General features: G+C 39.4%; 1 long non-coding RNA gene across 1 annotated transcript; it reads right to left on the bottom strand.

Moving 5' to 3' along the window:
- Positions 1-4,030: 4,030 nt before the first annotated feature.
- Positions 4,031-6,028, bottom strand: LOC310761665. Its single transcript, XR_014547648.1, has 2 exons — positions 5,942-6,028; positions 4,031-4,299 (listed from the first exon to the last, which is right to left on the bottom strand). It is a non-coding gene; the product is annotated as an uncharacterized lncRNA (long non-coding RNA).
- Between the last annotated feature and the right edge of the window lie 1,060 nt (positions 6,029-7,088).

Genomic DNA, 7,088 nt, shown 5'->3' with positions numbered 1-7,088 from the left:
CAGCATGCCAAAAAAAGGAAAGGAGGGATTTTCCATCTGCCAAGCAGTAATGGAACGATTACCATAGTACTACACCAAATACCTTCCATAGGAATTCAACTTAGTCATGTTCATTAATTTAATAGGCTTGCTCTTAGTGCAAAGTAGTTAAATGCCATGCATACGATCCATTATCCCCATTCATGCCTTCAGAGGCTGCCTGAATTCAAGTGGAAAGAATAGATTACCCTTGGAGATGGAGGTTAAGAAAGGATGTTAACATTCTAGATCCTAGTTAGTCACTCCACAGGGGTTAAGCTCTAACATCATTATGGACCAAAGAAAAGAGTTGTCACTTTCAGAGGGATAACTCACTGCATTCCAGTTGTGAAGAAGACTATGTAAACCCATGCCACCTTTCTCTAGCTGCCAATAGTAACTGAGTTTTTCCTCAGAGAAAGCGACATTCATAACATTTCCTGCAGCTCCTAGAGTATTTTGCCTTCCTCAGGTGCAGTGGAGGGCACTGTCCCATAGCCAGTCTTGATGTAAGATTCAACTACAAGTCCACTTGGCTTCTGTTTATGGATTTGGAGGGATCAGCCTCTCATTGCTTGTTTATGGAAGAAGCCTGATGTCTTGGGCTGACCCTGCTGGTGTGCAAAGAATATCATGAAAAAGACATCTTTGAATTCTTAACAGGACCAGGAGGCTGGCTGTCTCTCAGATAAGTAGGGCCTAGCCATCCAAGACTTTTTAACATTATAAGCAGTATCTTCATTTGTTCTCAGAACAAAATAGGGAACTAGCACAGTGTAACTTTATGTTCTACTGACAACATGTGCAAACCTGAATGGACCATTCACTGCTGATTGCCTGGTCACTACTGTGAAACTCAGTATTCAGTCAAATCCAGTTGAATGTATTCATTGTCCTCTTCCCACTGTACACTCAAAACTGGTCTCCGTCATCCACTAAGACCATCAAGGTAGATATATTGTCTTGATAAAACATGTCCAGCCCTTTCAAATGGACATGGCCAATCACTTTACAGTTCGCCAATAACACAGCAATGAGCACAGCTTTACTAATAGGGCAGTGAAGTTAGGCAAAGCTACTGCCTTTCCAGGATCTGTAGATCACTTGGTGATGCTACTTTCAGTGATCAATTTTAGCACTTACCTCTTCCACATCTCTAGTATTGAATATAGTAGTTAGGCAGCAATCTTTATCTTCTAACTCTCATTTATTTCTACAGTCTCTGTAATATCATTTCGTTTTCTTTTAAATTTATCTAAAAATATTACCAGGACAGAATCCTGAGATCATCAGATTAAAATTAAAAAAAGATTTCTTTGGGGTAATTATACATGCAAGAGGTATATGAATAGATACATGCCCTTTCCACACACTTGTATTATGTGCAAAAGAATTTCCCCCCAAGATATTTCAGGTTATTACCTTAATCCTTAGCTGGTAGACTGGGATTGCTGAGTCCTAGATAAGAGGGTTTTTAAAAAACATCCCTCCCTCCCCTCTCTCTCTCTCATATGAGAAAAAATTCTCATAAATTTTAACCTTGCTGCTGCTTCTACATTGCACATCTGGCTCTCAGGTACAACTGTTTCTTGAAACTGATATACTCTTTGAACTTTGGTGGGTCATGACCCCAGGTGAGGTAACCAGGGGGAAGAAGATGTAGAACACTCCTGTTTGTCACACATTTATTCCACTTATCTTATCTTGCTAATTGGCACAGTTGCTTGTCAGTCACACTTATATTGCTCACCTTGTACTAAAAATATAAGTCAATGTGTCAGATGTTACCACTTTACATAGGATGTGTGTCATGTTTTTCTTGCTTTTCTTGCTACCTTTTAAATTGTTTGAGTTTAAATCCATCTAAAGCATGAAGTGGTAATCAAAATCACCTTTAGCAAAAACTATCCATTCAATTCAAGCACTATACTGCACACAATTGGTTTCCCTGATAAAACACACACTTGTGTAGCAAAAAGGAAATCCTGTATACATTGTCACATATAAAAGTCATGCTGATGACCTTTGCACTCCCTTCCATGTCTTCAAGTCTATGATTCTATCGTTCTGCCTTCTCATGAGACACCCTTCACTAAATGTGACCTCTGATGCAGATGTTGAAATTCCTGGGGTATCAGAGTCCGCTTTCAGATTACATGGTTTATTCTCCCCTTCTTTGGAAGAAATACGCAGGGGCACAATTGAGTTGCACCTTAAGCATTTCAGACCACATTTGGTAATGGCACAGGTGAGGAGGGGTCTAAAAGGTTGGGCAACTTTTCTATACCGTTTGACTTCTCTTAGCAATAGTTCTACATACTGAGTTATGGATTGCCATATTCCAGTCCCCACAACTAGGATGGCTTCTTTTTCATATTATACTAATTGTTTGGTGCAATACAGTAATGCATACATTACTCTTAGGTGGGATTATGTGGCTTGGGTGTTTTTGTTGTTGTTAATTGACTCTTTGTTGTTGTTGTCTTAATATAATATTGCAATGTGCAAGGTGTCTTCATATAACTCAAAGAAGCAATCTCAGTAGATCAGCCTTTGCTGCATTGTGGAGGAAGCTCTGTAGGGAAAAAATTAGCTGGAAATCCAAAGCAGTCAAAGCTCAATCCTAACCTTCAATATTAACAGTGTTACAATTTTGTCATAAGCCACTCTCAGCCTTAACAGCGCCCTCTAGAAAAATGAAGATAAAGGGCTGGGTTTGCACTGGCAGCGCGCGGGGTGTGTGTGTGTTAAAATACATTTTATATATAGTGCATGTTAGCAGTATATTAAATACTTGCTTTTCTGCTAACCTTTGCTAATGTGTGTTGGGGGGCGGGAGCAGTGTTGTTTAGCTACACTAAATCCAGGGAATCTCTACTGTTTTCTGTGGGCAGCTTTTACTTTTGCCCAGAAAGGGAAAATGATAGCTTCAAAACATGGGACTCCATCTCCAGATAATTGCACTGTGATTGTAGTATTTTGCCTGTTTTTATGGATATCACTGCTTTCTTTGCATTACATTTTTACCTGTGACTTCCCTCACTGCCCAGAAGAACAGATGGCAGAAGCAAGCTTGTTTTTCGCAAAATGACTAGAAAGAATATTGTCTGCACATTTTGCCTTGTAGTGTTGATTCTACAAGAACTAGACATGTGAAAGAAAGAAAGAAAGAAAGAAAGAAAGAAAGAAAGACAGACAACTGGGATCTGGGTCAGCTAAAGTTACTGAACACATAGTACCATGTCCAGAATCTTGGGAACCCAAACAACAAGGAAAATCTATCCTTTGTGTGGATGGCCACATGAAAAACAACAGCTCCATTTTTTTAAAACAAAAAAAAATTTTTTCCTTCCAGTAGCACCTTAAAGACCAACTAAGTTAGTTCTTGGTATGAGCTTTCGTGTGCATGCACACTTCTTCAGATGCACACACGAAAGCTCATACCAAGAACTAACTTAGTTGGTCTTTAAGGTGCTACTGGAAGGGGAAAAAAGTTTTTTGTTTTGACTATGGCAGACCAACACGGCTACCTATCTGTAACTCCATTTTTTTAATTCACAAAGGGGAAAGTGGGTGAAGAGGAGGAGTATTCTTATTTGTCCTGTCCTGGTAATATTGTTTCTACAGCTTACAATCATGACAAGTAACAGCTCCTGGGTCAGCAGGCAGAGGCTTCACTGGGTTACCTGGTAAGGCAGGGAATCCTAGTTCTGCTAGATTATCCGAGGCAGCAAAAAGGCACCTGGGACACCTTGGCTGGTAAAGGAAAATATGGCAGGGGTGTCTCACCATTCCGCCTGCCTAGTGTCTGAGGTTGCATAATATAATGAGATTACTCCTATCATTTTTTTATTATTATTTGTACTTCAGTGACACTGTTGTGAAGAGTCTGTTTCAATAAGATCCAGGGCACAATGCTCCCTTGAAGATTGCTGTGGATATTAAGTATATGAGATGCAGAAAAGAATGCATTGTGTATTAAAATGGTTATGAAAAATAGATACGTCGAGGCTTTTTCAGAGTTTAATAACATGGCTATTTTATTGTGTCAGCAGATAACATTGTTTTGGTAAATATACAAAGTATTATGTATCCTCTCTAAAGATCTTGTAAGATATGGCTTCAACAGCAGTAGAGAATGAATACTAGCCGTCTCAAATTCAAACAGCTAACAATGGATGGGATAAAAAGCAGCCGCCTATTGCTTCACACGGCAGAGGAGTTATCTTCAGAGCCACGAGAAGCACATGACAGTTCCAGTTTGGGAAAGATGATAATCTGCTATAGGAATGACAGAAATCAGTCAGATGTGATGAAAAAGACATTTCTTACTAAGGGTGTCTCATCCTCCAGACTCTGCTTCATGCACCAGTTTGCAAGGGGAATGTGACAGTGGCAGCAAACTGTACTCGGTTCTTTCTTAAGACAGAAAGCTGCCTAATACCTTCTCTGACTATTTCTCCATCTAAACCCTGGCTGGGAATGGCTCATCAGCCTCTCAGGAAGAGGTCTTTACTGTTAGCCGATCATTTATAAAAGAAACCCACAAAAACCTGGAGTTCAGAAAGATTGAGCTTGGGACCTTCTGCTTATGAAACATTGACTCTATCTCTAAGCTGTGGGGACTTGCAGAAGGGAACAGCAAATGTGTTAACATCTCTGTCTTGTCATATGCCCTATTAACAAAACTTAAGTTCTGAGAAATTTTCAGCTCCCTCCTGATTGCTAATCAAATCACAGGGGGTGAATATTGTGTACATCTATTCCTTTCGGTGCTTGAAGAAGACACTGAAGTCTGACAACATATTCAGGTTCAGGACAACTCACTAAGCCCTGGAATCAATATTATTTATTGTCTTTATTCAGTGCTACCCACTAATGACCCTTAGAGTTATTCCCACCCGCATGGCTGAAATCATGATTCTTTTGTAAGTCAGCCCTTATGGCTATCATTTGCAACTGTTGATATTCCAAAATACCAGTTCTGTTTTCACTCTCTGTGTGCAATATATATGTAGAAGTAATAAAGAGACTCTCTGGACAAAAATATAGCAATGTTATTGTGGTCAATACATTTTAATGGCATGAGAAAAATGCACAACCTCTAGGAAGCTTCATCAGACTTATGGCTGAACTAGGCCAGGGTGGTTTATATTGACTGGCAGCAGCCTGCAGGCACCCCATGAGACAAAACAACAACAAAACACCAGCTTTGTTGAACTTCTTCCACATGTTGCCAGACTAAAACTCCCCTCATCCCAGACCATTGGCCACACTGGTTGGGGCTGATGGGAGTTGCATTCAAACATCAGGAGGGTGACAGTTCCCCCATCCCTATTTTAAGTGGAAATGCCTTACATGTGCCAGTGAGCCATGGTAAAAGGTTTTAATATGTGGAAGCCATCTAGGAGCAGTTACATGGATGTGTAAAGTGCATACCAAATTAATAAGAGAATTAAGGACAATACTGTGCTCCTTTTTTCTAATAACATATTATGGTTATTGTGTGTTTATCTGAGGCAATGGTGCAGGAACTGAGAGGTAATTTCATGAAAAATTGACTATCTAGTATTTTATAGGCCAAAACCAATAGTTTAAAGTTAAACCAATGGCATGAAAGCCACAGGCAATTAGGGATGAATACAAGGAAGCTATACCATATAGAACGCTTTCATTGTCCAACTGGATTTGGACTCAGATCAGGCGATGATATAGGGCATCATTATATGCTGATGCACAACTCAGGCGGGATGCAACAAAAACAGAATGTCCAAAGAAAGAGAAAAAAGGCCAACAACAGCAACAACAAAAACCTCTTTCCATAATTAAATAACATATAGTGTTGTCCTCAACCAGCAAGAGAGTTTCACAGTCATAAGCAACATTCCACATGCATTGCCAATGGAGATCCAGATCTGCTCACCTGACTCATATTGATTGGTTTGGTGGAATGTTTGATGTTGCTGGGGATTATATCAGGAGACACAGTTGCTTCATGGGACTTAGTCTGCATCAGTGGCTGAATTGCAATAAGACTTGCACCAGAAGTTGATGCTTCCAGAAGGCTTGGGAAGTGACTCACCATCATTGTTCTGCCTAACATTTACCTTTTGCTGCTGCCAGCCTCTTCTGGAGGAAGGATATGAGGACCAGCTGTATGTCATCTAATCTAGTGAGAGGACCCTGTATCTAAGCCAGGCTCTTGGGAGTGCAGGAAGACCAAAGCCAGAAACTTTATTGTTAGTTAACTTTGTTTTGCTTTGTGTTTATCTATGTAATCCTAGTTTCCTAAAAATTTTGAGGGTAAGGCTGAATTTATTCTGCATTTGTTACATTGTTGATTTCTGTCATTTTTTAATTTACTGATATACTATGTATTTAATATACTTGTATTTTGATGTTTTGAATGTTTGCTATAAGATACTATTGGCAATAACAGCTCATTGTGGGACAGTGGCATAGAATCATGGAACTGTAGGATTGTAGATTTGGAAGGGACCACAAGGATCATCTAGTCCAACCTCCTGACATGCCAGAATATTGCCCCAATGTGGGGCTCAAATCCATGACCCTGAGATTAAGAGTCACTTACCGACGAAAGAAGAATGGCAGATGAAATTGATGGACTATGCAGAACTGGATAAATTAACAGAAAGGATTTGAAACCTACGGGACCAGAGATTCTTAGAAGACCGGAGTAAATATACGAACTATTTGAAAAGTAATTGTAATGAACAGATTACGCTAGTAGGACTGCAAGAAGTTTTGTGAGGATGAATATTTGAAATATTGCAAGAAAGACTATGAGGAGAACTATTAGTTAATGATAATTAAGAGTAATAGAGAAATTAAGAAATGCATAAGTGATAAAGAACGGAAAATCATCCGAGGGGTTGACGGAAGTCTAAAATATTGTATAAAATAAGAAGTTATGTTATATGATTGTTAGAAATGATATGTTAAAAAAACTAATAAATGTGTGTGTGTGTGTGTGTGTGTGTGTGTGTGTAGAGTCTCATGCTCTACTAACTGAGCTATCCTTAGTCATTGAAATGCGAGTATTTTGCGGG

This window comes from Podarcis filfolensis (genome assembly GCF_964270895.1).
Source record: "Podarcis filfolensis genome assembly, chromosome: 4".
NCBI lineage: Eukaryota > Metazoa > Chordata > Lepidosauria > Squamata > Lacertidae > Podarcis > Podarcis filfolensis.
Note: the sequence above shows the minus strand (reverse complement) of the source record. Positions and strands in the feature narration are given on the sequence as shown.